General features: G+C 41.3%; 1 long non-coding RNA gene across 23 annotated transcripts in view; it reads right to left on the bottom strand.

The window, feature by feature from the left end:
- Positions 1 to 586, bottom strand: part of LOC144288996 (uncharacterized) — a 54,474-nt gene extending 53,888 nt beyond the window's left edge. For all 23 annotated transcript variants that reach the window (XR_013357099.1, XR_013357053.1, XR_013357076.1 and 20 more), the window contains exon 1: positions 395 to 586. This is a non-coding gene — a long non-coding RNA (uncharacterized LOC144288996). The remainder of the gene's footprint in view (positions 1 to 394) is intronic.
- Between the last annotated feature and the right edge of the window lie 13,018 nt (positions 587 to 13,604).

Here is a 13,604-nt window from a genome sequence, read left to right as displayed (position 1 = left end):
TGCTCCCGCCCTGCAGCCCCCTCCACGGAGCCGCCCGGAGCCCCTCCGAGCTGCTCCCGCCCCGCAGCCCCCTCCGCGGAGCCGCCCCCGAGCCCCTCCGAGCTGCTCCGGGTCCCCCGTGCGCGCTGCAGCCCTTAGGGAGCTCGGCGCACTCTCCCGGGGCGCAGGTGCCTGTTAGTGTCCCCGGGAGCCCGAGGGCATCCCCGCCCTCCCGGGTCCTGCTCCACCTCCTTGGAGCCCCTTTCCTCCCGGGAAGGTTGGTGCAGCTCCTGCTCCTCTGGGTCGGGGCTCTCCTGTCCTGGGGACACTCGCCCCGGCCTCAGCCCGGCTCCTCGCGGGCCCCTCCCCCTTGGAGGCCTTTTGTGTCTTTATTTCTTTTTCCCCGTCTTCCTACCTTGATACAAGCGCGAACTCTTCTCACTGTAGCATTCCAGGTGTTCTCTCTTTAATTCTCAGGCGAATTCATAGATTTTCAGGATAATTTGAAGGTTTTCTAGGTAATTTGGTGGAGACAGGTGATTTGGGGACCCTACTCTTCTGCCATCTTGCCCCTCCTCCCTGCTCCTGTTTTCAGTTTCTCTTCCCTTCTCACTGACCCCTGAAGTCACACAAGCTCTACTATGAATAAATAAAGCAGAGTGTGGGTCATCACCCAGAGGTGTCAGTTTCAGGGAAGTCTCTAAACACCAAGACACTCTCCTGGGGGAGGAGCAGGATGGGTAGGGAAGCTCTGGCAGGAGTCTAGATGCCGTGTCCAGGAACATGGGGAGGGGGAAGAACAGAAAGTGAATATCCAAGAACCCTGCATCACATGCCCTTTTCAAGGCTCAGCTACTGTCAATTGGTTTGTCCCTTTTACAGAAAAGGAGGTCAGGAGGAAGAGCAGGAGAATTGAAAAGGGCAATAAGGTTAAGAAAAATGGTTTGGCTGAAAATACCAAGCTTTTGCTGTGATTTAGAGCTTCCTTATTTTCACAGCTCATTATCTGTTTCTATTCCCTAAGATGATTTTGGGGCCTTTGACCATCATTCTTCCTCTTGACCCTATCCCCATTTCAGGTCCAGGATGTCTGAAACTGTCTCTTCAAGCCCTAATTTCTTCACCTCTTCTCCGAATCCATCTTCCTATCAATTACACACTCTGGAATGGCCCTCCCTGAATAGCTACACCTCTCAATTCTCTCTAGAGGACATTAACTCTTTTGTCTTCACAGCACCACCTATCCCAAGTGGCCTCAGGTGTGGGGGACACAGGACCCTCCTTCTTTTAGAGCTATACCTTTCCTAGGTCTAGGTATACGATCAGAATGGGAACTGTCATTTTTTGAGGGGAGGTAGGCACGTTTCCTCCACTAAGCTCAATATTGTATACCCGCAGTTGTAATAGTGACTGGTCTGGGGAATGGAGCTATGGCCCAAGGAAGGCCAATGAGAATGCTGTCTAGGGAATTTTCAGAGGAGCTGATGGAAGAAGGTCTTATTCTTCTCTGGGCATCAAGCGAGAAATAAAGACCAACCAGAGGAGAACAGACAAAGGCTATTTATTCAGAGCTTGCTATAGCAAGGGGTCAGGGACCATCACTTGTGTTGGGGCAGAGACTCAAAGGCAGACAGAGAAATCAGAAAGCTTTACAGCTGGGAAAAGGGAGGTCTTCAGGTGTGCCCTTATTGGAGGCTGTTGACATGGTGGCGAAGCTGTAGGCAGGCTAACCAGAAGTGGAGCATCCTGTGTAATTGATTAGGGGTGCGTATTTGACTTTATGTGTTTGGACCTAACTTGTAAGTGGGAATAAAAATTAGGGAAGTTGTCAGTTATTAATCAAGTCTTGGCCATTATGCCTTCCTGAATTGTTACTAGTGATAGTAATCTGACTTCCTACGAGTCTTACTTGTAACAGGCTGCCTTTCTGGGCTTTTTTTTTTTTAAATATATAGATAAAGGGGTTGGTTTCCCTGGCAAGTTTCTGCAGGTAATGGATCAGAGTCCTATTTTTATATGTTATCTGGCCATTGTCCATTTGTATATTCAGTCACTCAGCACTTATGAGGATGAAAGTTTAGAATCGTTTTTGGCCATGTTTCCTGCTGAGAGAATGAGACCAACATATATAAGCAATGACAGACCAAGGGAATCTTGGTGGTGTTTTGGTTCCAATTTCCAGCTATTCTAAGGATAGCTCATCCCTGACTCCCTTTGTGATTTGCTGAATCATTCCTTCCTTTGATTTTAAGAGTTAATATGTTCCCACTTTTTGCTCTGCTAATTTGAGCTAGGTTGTAATCAAGAGAGTCCTTCTGTGTTCGCTCACTAGTAGTGATTCCACTGTCATTTATTCCAGGGTCCCTTTCTCAGTCTTCCATCTACCTTGAAACCTCTGAAAATATAACACTGTTAATTGTACACTTATTCAATGAATCCATGCCTTGGAGGTTTTCTTTCCCTCTCTAGCCCCTCTGGGCTTCCTTTGATAACCCTATAGATCCTTTCCATTGCCTTCCCATCCCTCTCCAAGTTCCATCCAAAGCATCTGCTCTTTCTCTGCATACTTTTTGCTCAGGTATCATTCATTCACATAGCCTCAATAATTGCTTCTTCTTAGTGGTTCCAAGATTTCTGGACCTTTCTTGATTTCCCTTTTCCCTGTGCTCCAGTGCCAGTTACCCAACTTTCCATCTCTCAACAGGCTCTGCAACAGTCTCCAAAGCAATTCCGCAACTTTCAGAAAATGTGGCATTTCTATCAGAAACTGGGCTGTAGTCCTGATACTGCTGAGGCTGGAAATTTGAATCATCCCTGGGCATCTGCCTGTCTCCTCTTTTGTCTCTGTAGATATGGCAGAAATTGCCATCTTTGCAGGAAAGAGTCTTAAGGAATTTTCCTGAGGTCATAAAGATAATGAGCAGCAGAGCTAGCACCTCCAGATTTTAAACTGCTGATGCTTCCCAAAGTGTGCTTCTTTTGAGCCCTGTGAACTCTAAAAGAGAAAGGCTGCCTGATAGGTGAGGAGGGTATGTATCCAACTGCCCCGGCACTGACAACCTCATTTCCCAAGCTAGAGACTGGGGCCTAGAAATCTTACAAAGTATAGAGTTTTTTCTTAGTTTATCCTCACTGTTCTTCACAAAAGTCCTTCAATGAAAACTATGTAACTTGCCAGATCACATCCACTATGTATATCTCTCTGTTTAAACCTAATTCAGAGAAACTGAGGCTCTTATGTTTGAGGGGAACCCATAGGTTATCTAATGCAGCCTTCTTTACAACACACACTGTTTTGTTCTACAGCACAGACGCATGACCCTCAAGCCTCAGCTCCAACAGTTCAGTGATGGGAATTTGAGTATTTGAATGACTTGTTTATTAGAAACACTTCCTTAAGTTGAGATGCAACAATTTCTGTGTAGCTTCTACTCACTGTTAATTATTCCTCTGCAGCCACATGGTAGCTTCTCCAAAACATGAAGACTGCCCTCGGTAGGTCCTAACGATGTCTCTTTTTAAAAAAGGGTCCAACATTCCCAGTCCTAGAGGTGGAGTGATTTCCAAGCTCTTTTCATCCTGGTCCCTCTCCATCCAGACTGTCAATTACCTAATTAACTGATGACTCCCTAACTGACTATACCGCTCCATCTGGCATCTGAGCAGTACCAGGCAAAGCAGGGCTTTCTCCTCTCTTATTCTGGACGCTCTGCATTTATTAGCACAAAGATCCCATTAACTACCTCAAAATCCTTTAAGATCTTGATGAATTTGGACAGGACCCAAGTCTGCTAATGCAACCTTGTCAGTGAGAACAAAAGCTGGTGGCAGCAGTCTCTTCCACAGGAACTTTATAAGGGCTTTTTTGAGTGGTACTTTCAGGTAGTTAAGCTTCTCTGTTGTGACTGACACAAGTTCCAGTCTGTAGCAAGAACACATTTTGAGCTTGTTGTCAGGATCGTTATCATAATCTAGCTCAGCATCCTAGACCAAGAAATGCACATCTTCACCATGCTGTGGTATCATGGGAACTCTGTTCAGTTTCTGAGTTTTAGATCTCTTTACTGACTGATAAAAACAGAGATATTAGGACTTGTGTAGGTTGACTTTATTTTTATTACATACAACCAAAACCACCACAATTGACCTCAGCAAAAAGTCCAGCAAGATGCTAGAGTATTAATGAATATGGTAGAAACGTTAAATAAAACAGAGATATCTTCCATTCTGATTTTCCCAGGTCACATTTCCTAAAAGCAAAGACTGAGATGGGGAGTCTTGCATAAGTGATTTATTGAGGAATGTGATCAGGAGAGGATGTTAGGAAATGAGAAAAGGAGAAGCAAAGCAATGATGTGTCTTCAGAGAAGTCTATTTTTAACCCAATTCTGTGGGGTGCTGTAGAGTGTGATTGCACCACAGTTGTGTGCTAGGTCCCAGTCTGTAAGAGATGGAAGGAGAGGCTAGTACTTAACTTTCCAGACATCAGTAGGCAAGATAACATCTATAAGCTAATAATTGTCCTCCTGAAAGGGATGCAAGTGTGATCCATTACTGTTCAACACACAGCAGATGGAGAATGGGTGATTTGGCCAAATAAAAGGGTTCTGGGAGGGATACCAACAATGTCTGTTATAGGAAGAGATATATCCCTGAACTAAGGCAGAGGGGCAGGATCTTCCAGGACAATCATAGCTAATGGGAGCCTCCTGTTGTGCAACAGGGATCTGCATTCCTCGAACATGCAGTCAATGGGCATTAATGAATGTGTTCTTTGTTCCCAATATGCATAGAAACCCCATTCTGCTCTTTGGATGTAAGAAAAGGACTTCAAGCATTCCAAGACCCTAGGGCCATAACAATGAACATGCCCTCATGTCACTTGCATCACAGAGAAGTAGAATTCACTGAGCAACTCCAGTGGAACTTCAAGACATGACAGTTGAGTGTGATGATTAGGAGCATGCATGGTCTCTGAGGTCCTGGTTCCCTCTACTTCTTTATGGATCAGTTATGTGACTTCAAGCTAGTGACTCAAACTTTTTAAGCTTCTCTCATCATGGAGAGAAAAAAATGACTTCCACTAATTTTATAGATTTTATCTGTGTAAAGATTAAACTAGATAATGCAGATAAAATAGCTCAGGACCTGCCCCAGAGTAGTTTCTTAGTAATGACTAATAATAGTAATAATAATAATAATAATAATAATAATAATAATAGCAACAACACTGGTTAGGAATTGCAGGAAAGTATCTACTCAGTGAGTTTCGTAATCATATTTTATTTTTTGTGTATTAAATCATACTATGTGGCTGGTATCATTTTGGGCTTGAGGTTATAGATTAAGGGTGGATAGCATGATGCTTTGACTCAGACCCTAGGGCAAAGTGCCTGACTCCTCTTCTTCGACCTTAAATCCTTTCTGAGCCTGCCATCAGCTAGCTCTCCTTTCCTTGACTTGGCCACCAGCAACTTCTGAGACTCTCCAGCACTTTCCCTTACACATTAATTTCAGTTTCCAGGCAATAAGACTGCAATAGAATCCAGAAATACCACTCTGATCCAACACTTCCAATATAAACATGGAGCCAGAGAGGGGTGCTATGCGTTTCCAAGTAGGTCTGAAACTGCTTACAGACTGGGATGGGCAACTACCCTTTGCTGTTTCAAAAAATATCTGGTTTATCCCCCTCCTTCTCCATACATAGACATACCAGAGGGGAAAAAAAATGAACAAACTTCTTTTTTTTTTTTTTCCCACAACTGTCACAATGGCTAAAATCAAAAGCATAAGAAATAGCAAGTGTTGCCAAGGACATGGAGAAAAAAGAACCCCTATGCACTGTTGGTGGGAACAGCAACTGGTGCAGCCACCATGGAAAACAAAATGCAGTTTTCTCAAAAAATTAAAAATAGAATTGCCATGTGATCCAGTAATTCTACAACTGGGTATTTACACAAAGAAAACAAAAATACTAATTCAAAAAGATTTATGCACCCTATGATTATTATTTTTTTTTTTAAGATTTTATTTATTTATTCATGATAGTCACAGAGGAGAGAGAGAGAGGCAGAGACACAGGCAGAGGGAGAAGCAGGCTCCATGCACCGGGAGCCCGACGTGGGATTCGATCCCGGGTCTCCAGGATCGTGCCCTGGGCCAAAGGCAGGCGCCAAACCGCTGCGCCACCCAGGGATCCCGCACCCTATGATTATTGCAGCATTATCTACAATGTCAAAATATGGAAGTGACCCAACTGTCCATCTATAGACAAATGGATAAACAAAACACACACACACTGACATACTACTTAACCTTAAAAAAGTGAAATCTTGCCATTTGCACCAGTGTGGATGGAACTAGAGGGTAAAGGTTATAATGCTAGTGAAATAAATCAGGAAGAGAAAGACAAATGCCATATGATTTCACTCATATATGGAATTAAGAAACAAAGAAAATAAGAGACGAGAAAAGCAGACTCTTAAATACAGAGAACAAACTGATGATTATCAGAAAGGAGATGGGTAGAGAAATGGGTGAAACAGATAAAGAGGACTAAGAGTACACTTATCATGATGAGTCCTGAGTAATGTACAGAATTGGCGAATCACTGTATTACACACATGAAACTAACAAAGCATTATGTGTCAATAATACAAAAAAAAATTCTTCCCAAAGTCCTACAGAGTTCCGTGGCCCCAGGTTTGGCTACCTAAACTGCTCACAAACAACTTCTCTGAGGATTTACACGATCTCATGCATTAACCACACTAACCTTTCAATGAGTGTCAGCATCAAGTAGGTAAAAATGCAGAAGAATGGTTAATTCACCATATATCACATTAAAAGCAAATAGCACAGGAAGAAAGTCTAAATAATCTGTGCTTCTAGAAATTTTTATTTTTGTCCAATTACTGTTTGTTTTTTTCATAAGACGTCATTGTGTCAGGATGCTTAAGGTCCATTTCTCCACATCCAAAGGGCAGAAGGGGCTTTCTATGACCTCTGAATTGCAGTGCCTCTAGGAAAACGTCCCACAGAGAGCACAACTCCTGTTAAATCCCCCAAGGAGCCTGAGCCTGTAAAATAGGCAGACACGGACAAACTGCAGCAGAAAAAATGAAACACAAATAGGATATGAGTAGTCTATCAAGCAGTGATGCCAAGGCCTGGGGATGCATTGCCTCAGTCCCATCTCATAAATCCAACAGAAAGTTCATTGCTTTGCATAAAAAATCTGTTCATGCAGTCTGATCACTCACATGACAACCACCTAATTTCAAATCCAATTTGCCACTAATTTCGAACTGTTATCAAATGCAGCAGACAGGTTTGTTTCCAGCTCCCAGTAGATGAAATGGTTTGCTTTACAATTGAACAGACAATAAAGGAGATCAGGATTGAGGGGCATCAGAGAAATAAAAATATTTTCTAACTTCCCAATGACAAAGCTAAATCGTTGCCTTTCCAGCGGGTTACTCCTCAATTAAACATATGAAAGTAGGAAAGCTGGCACACAGCCATCCGCAGGCCATGTGGGATTTGTGCAGTTCATACTAATGTCACCACCAGCCCTAAAGGGCCCAGAGATTCTGAATCAACATCCTTTCATGCAGGTCTAAGCAGGGCTTTCATTCCAGAGTCTTAGTGAATTGGTAGAATTATACATTCTTCTCTTTTTTTAAAAAATCGAACACCAATAAAAAATAAATTAAAAAAAATTAGCCAACTTATAGTACATCATTAGTTTCAGATGTAATGTCCAATAACTGATCAGTTCCATATAATACCCAGTGCTCATCACATCACGTGCCCTTCTTAATGCCTATCACCCAGTTACCCCATCCCCCACCCACCTCCCCTCCAACAACCCTCAGTTTGTTTCCCGGAACTAGAGTCTCTCATGGTTTTCTACCAGTTTCCCTCCCTTCCCCTGTGGTCCTCTGCCCTGTTTCTCATATTCCACATAGGAGTGAAACCATATGATAAATGTCCTTCTCTAATTGACTTATTTCACTCAGCATAATACCCTCCAGTTCCATCCACGTAAATACAAATAGTAAGTATTCATCCTTTCTCATATATATCACATCTTCTTTACCCATTCATCTGTCGAAGGATATCTCACCCCCTTCCACAATGTGGCTATTGTAGACATTGCTGCTGTGAACACTGGGACCCTTCAGATAACTGCATCTATATCTTTGGGGTAAATACCCAGTAGTGCAACTGCTGGGTCGTAGGGCAGCTCTATTTTTAACTTGAGGACCCTCCACACTGTTTTCCAGAGTGGCTGCAACAGTTTGCATTCCCACCAGCAGTGTAAGAGGTTCCCCTTTCTCTGCATCCTAGCCAACATGTGTTGTTTCCTGCCTTGTTAATTTTCCCCATTCTCACTGTTGTGAGGTGGGATCTCATTGTGGTTTTGATTTGTATTTCTTTGATGCCCCAAGATACTAGCCAATAGGGTCCAACAGTACATTAAAAGGATTATTCACCACAACCAAGTGGGATTTATTTCTGGGCTGCAAGGGTAGTTCAACATCTGCAAATCAATCAACGTGATACATCATATTAATAAAAGAAAGGACAAGGGATGCCTGGGTGGCTCAGCAGTTGAGCGTCTGCCTTCAGCCCAGGGTGTGATCCTGGGGTCCCAGGATTGACTCCCACATTGGGCTCCCTGCATGGAGCGTGCTTCTCCCTCTGCCTGTGTCTCTCTCTCTCTCTTTCTCTGTCTCTCATGAATAAATAAATAAAATATTAAAAAAAAAAAGAAAAGAAAGAAAGGAAAAGAACCATATGTTCCTTTCAATTGATGCAGGAAAAGCATTTACAGAATATTGCTTCCTTTGTTGATTGAAACTCTCCACAGTGTAGGCATAGAGGGAACATTCCTCAAGAGCATAAAGGCCATCTGTGAAAAGCCCACAGCAAATATCATTGTCAATGGGGAAACACTGAGAGCTTTCCCCACGGTCAGGAACATGACAGGGATGTCCACTCTCCCCACTGTTGTTCAACATAGTCCTAGAAGTCCTCGCCTCAGCGTCAGACAACAAAAATAAATAAAAGGTATTCAAATTAGCAAAAAAAGAAGTCAAACTCTCACTATATGTTCCTTTCTAAAAATGTCAGGCGAATCTTTCCTCCCATTCTCTGTACCATCATTCTTTACAACTGGAAATTTTAATGTTTTGCAAAAAAAAAAAAAAAAAAAAGTCAATCTGCCTAGAATTCCCACCACAGATTTATTTTGACTGACATTAAGTACATTATCAATGATAGCCTCACTTTGTCTGAAATCTCCATCTGTTTCCAAGCCAAGAAAATCTCCACATCTTTAAGAAACCTGAAGCTAAAATATGAATTATAGCTTTGGGGACATCTATTTCCACATAGATGCACAAAAGAAACTAATACATAACATATTCAAAACTGATGCTCTTCCAACTCTTCTCTTGACACAATATAAGTGATCCTCGGCATCCCTCCAGGGTTATGGCAGACATAATGGGGTAAAGATAGCTGGCATTGTGCAATGTCGATATCAATTTAGACCACTTGTTGTTCCTTATTTATTCTTATCATTGATTCTACAACTTTTTGCCCATATCATGCAGTTAAATTCTTTCTAATATGACAAGTCCTTAAGGATTTATAGACATTTCCTCATGCTCTAACAAATTACCATTCTTGCTAGAGTTCTGGTAATAACCCCCAGTGGAAAACGGTACGGAAAATGAAGATACTATCAAAGTGGTTCCTGGCTGCCGAGATGGAAATGAACATGAGTCATTTTTAGTTATAAACAGAATGAAAAAGTTAAGTCACAGCCACATCTCAAACCGTAAGATAAAAACAAAACTAAGTTCCCTTCTATGCTTCCAACTCCTAAAGATTAATGTTGGGGGGAAAGGGAAGCAAATGGAAACGTGAATTTGTTTACACTATATGCTCTGTACACTTTTCTCTTATTGATAGAGGATGTGATTTTATTCCTCAATCAGTCTGTACCTCCTTCCTGGTCACTATTGCCCACTTCAATTTTTACTTTAATATTACTATCCACATGTTGACAAACATAAAGATGTTCTCACACACAGACTTAACATCTAGGATAGTTGAATCTGTATCTATTTTTTTCCAGATGTTTCCAGGCCCTATGGACTTAGGCATTGCTAAGCCAGATGGCAGAAATGAATGCATTTAGTGGCCAATAATAAGATTTAGATATGTGTTTTCCATCACTACCATCCTCCAGCTTTACCCCTTACCCCATACTGTTGCTCTGCTTTCAAGTCCCAGTTCACTTCCTCCAACAGACCTCCCCAGATTGTCTCAGACAAGATTAACCTCTCTGCCACTGGGATTGCTGAGCTTAGTTATGAGCCTTTCCATGGGTGGTCTTGAGCAGGATTGTTTCTGACAATTGTTTCTAAAGGGCAGAGACCAGATCTGATTCAGACTTATTTCTCCCAGGTCAACCTAGCCCAGTATGGCAAAATCAGCCCTTGGTTGTTCAATTCAATTTTTATTTTACTATGTAATGTGCTATAGACTGGATATTTGTGTTCCATCAAAATGTATATATTGGAACCCTAATTCCCAATGAGATGGTATTAGGAGATAGGGTCTTTGAGAGGTGACTAGGTCATGAGGGTGGAACCCTAAATGAATGGGACTAGTACTCTTATAAAAGACACCCCAGAGAGATCCCTAGCTCTTTCCACCATGGGGGGACACAGCAATAATATACTTTGAAGTAGGAAGTGGGCTTTCACCAGACACCAAATCTGCCAGGCTCTAAAAATGTAAAAAATATATTTCTGTTGTTTAAAAGACATCCACTCTATGGTATTCTGTTATAACAGCCTAAACAGATTAAGACAAGTTAGAAACATGAAATTGTCAATATTCAACATTTTTTTACTTACAAAAACAACTATTTCAAATCATTTGTTTTTAATAGATGAAACAACCCAGTATCAATGTCATCTATTTCTTTGAATGCTAGCATTCTCAATCAGTCAGAGTCAAATTCCTTTTAGGTCTATGAAATTTCATACACATCTTGAGACTATATACATTCTCCTTATTTGCCTAAATAATAAACTGCCCAGTAAGCAAGGCTTCTTAAATTGACTGCCAGCCAACCAGAATGCTGTAAATACGCTGCAATGGCAAGAGCCTGCATCAGGCCCAGGAAAGGGCTCCTGTCTCAGCTGCCTCTGCTTATTGACTCCTTGTGCTTGTTAATGGCAAAGTCAAAACCTTCCATTGTGTTACTGTTTCAAAATAACACAAATTTCTTAATAAAGTTTTATATTTTCTACTCATTTTCTATCTTTCTTCCATTCTTGGAGCCAAATTAAAAAAAAAAAAAGCCCTTCTAGTTGAAGATAATTATGAAAACAATTAGGCTTTCTTCACTATTTTTATTATATATAAAATAATAGCTTATTGTGGCTTTTAGTGTTATCATCACTAATCTGTGACCCTATACATAGCAATTTATAATTGATTGCCAAACAATTGTATAAGGGATGACTCTTCATTTTACAACTAAGGGGACAGGAATTGAGAGGTTTTGTGAAATTCTGAAAGCTATACTAGCCCTAAGTGTGAAATCCAACCTTCTGTTTCCAAGGTTGGTGCCATCTTAGCTAGGCCACACTGTCTTTTCTGGGAGGAGAGTAAACATGCTAGAAATAGTCTTTGCATGAGCATGGGCCTGTATTCACAAGCTTAAGTGTTCACAGACAATCAGCAGATACAGATTTGAGAAAATCATATGGAGCAGAGAGCACTGAGGCGAACTAGGAAGGCACAGCTGCTCCAATTTTTGCCACCAGACCATCTGGACTCAATCCCACCAGATCTTCTAAGATTTCATCAGAAGCCAGAAATCTAGATTTTTTTTTAATGTTACATTTTGTGATGTCTAAATGCTGACAGTTAATTTCCTTAAACGCACACATGTTGTGGGCCAGTAGTATCCTAGCTAATCATAACACCACTAGGTATCAGATGCTGCTCAAGTGTGCCACTTTTATATGTAGCGGAAATGACAAATGTGTAGTACCCAAGTGGCCATGACTTCACCCATAGCAGATATGATCAATCAACCTCAGCACTTGTTTACTGAGTTTACATGCAACTTAATGTTTCAACCTCCAACATATTAGAGATAGGCCTACTTGACTTGGGAAACAAATGACTGGTCAAGGCACCAGAAATAAAGATAATGGCCATTCTTAGGGTTTCCAGATACGACACATAAATACCCAAATACAGAGAAGATGCTTTATAAACACAATAAAAAAGGAAAAAGAAGAAATCATGCAGCAGAAGAAAAAGAGAAAGGAGAATCTCTGGATCACAACAGTGTGGGTACAGTTCTGGTTTAATCATTCACATGCATCTGAGGCCACACTTCCCACTTTAAGATCACACCTCTAAATCATAGACACTTATGTTAGTTTCAAAACATTTGATTGCCTTTAGGAAAATATAGTGAAAAGTGGGACATATTTCAATCCAGAATCACAGCTGTATCTTCTTTTTCTTATTTTTTCTTTCTCTAAAGCTCACAAATCCTAGAGTCCCAGGCCTATGAAATGATCTCTCCCAGATCCAGCAGCCTACCAGGTAGGACTTCAAAGGGCTCATTATCCAACTCACTGATAAAATAATAATGATAATAATAATAATAATAATTAATAATAATAATGTGAGACTGATTATAAAGTCTCATACATCTACCATGACATAATTAAACACAACAGACATGAAGAAACATCCCATGCCCTGAAATGCTGGTGACTGCTTAGTCCATTCTCTCCGTATTTGTTTAGATGCTACAGAAAACTGGTCTTGGCATGAGTTCTAGAAAAGAGGAGGTTCCAACAGGATTCCAAATTAGAGCCTGCATTCCCATCCCAGAAGCTTTCTTAAAGCTCAGAAAGCTATGGGAAAACTTAAGAACAGTGAGAAGTAATTTACATATTTTTACTTTTTATTCATATATTTATTATTGTATTAAAACAGAACTTGAAAATTCAAATGCGGGATCCCTGGGTGGCGCAGCGGTTTGGTGCCTGCCTTTGGCCCAGGGCGCGATCCTGGAGACCCGGGATTGAATCCCACATCAGGCTCCTGGTGCATGGAGCCTGCTTCTCCCTCTGCCTATGTCTCTGCCTCTCTCTCTCTCTCTCTCTGTGACTATCATAAATAAATAAAAATTTAAAGAAAATTCAAATGCCTAAAAAAATGTAATGTAGATAGGTGAACTGGACTGGGTATATTATTTCACCATAAACACAGCAATTAAAGACTATTCTCACACATTCAATATGCTAAGAAAGAGTCTCACTCCCATGAAACATGCAGTCCTCATGATCTTTCCTTTATGTCTTCTTCTTTTTTCTTCCTTTATTTCTGAGAGAAACAGAAGTTGTGGAGTGAGCAGGTAGGATAGAAAAGGAAGAAAGCCAATAAAGGTCATGTTATCAAACACTGTGGGTAACTGGGATCAACCTGCTGGGGACTGTCTACTGGACCACATGGAGCATGGCCACAGATGATTTTACCTGAGGAACAGGAGGCTGGAATTACCACCA

Source organism: Canis aureus, chromosome 1 (genome assembly GCF_053574225.1).
Source record: "Canis aureus isolate CA01 chromosome 1, VMU_Caureus_v.1.0, whole genome shotgun sequence".
NCBI classification, from domain to species: Eukaryota; Metazoa; Chordata; class Mammalia; order Carnivora; family Canidae; genus Canis; species Canis aureus.
This window is presented reverse-complemented; position numbering and strand designations above follow the sequence as displayed.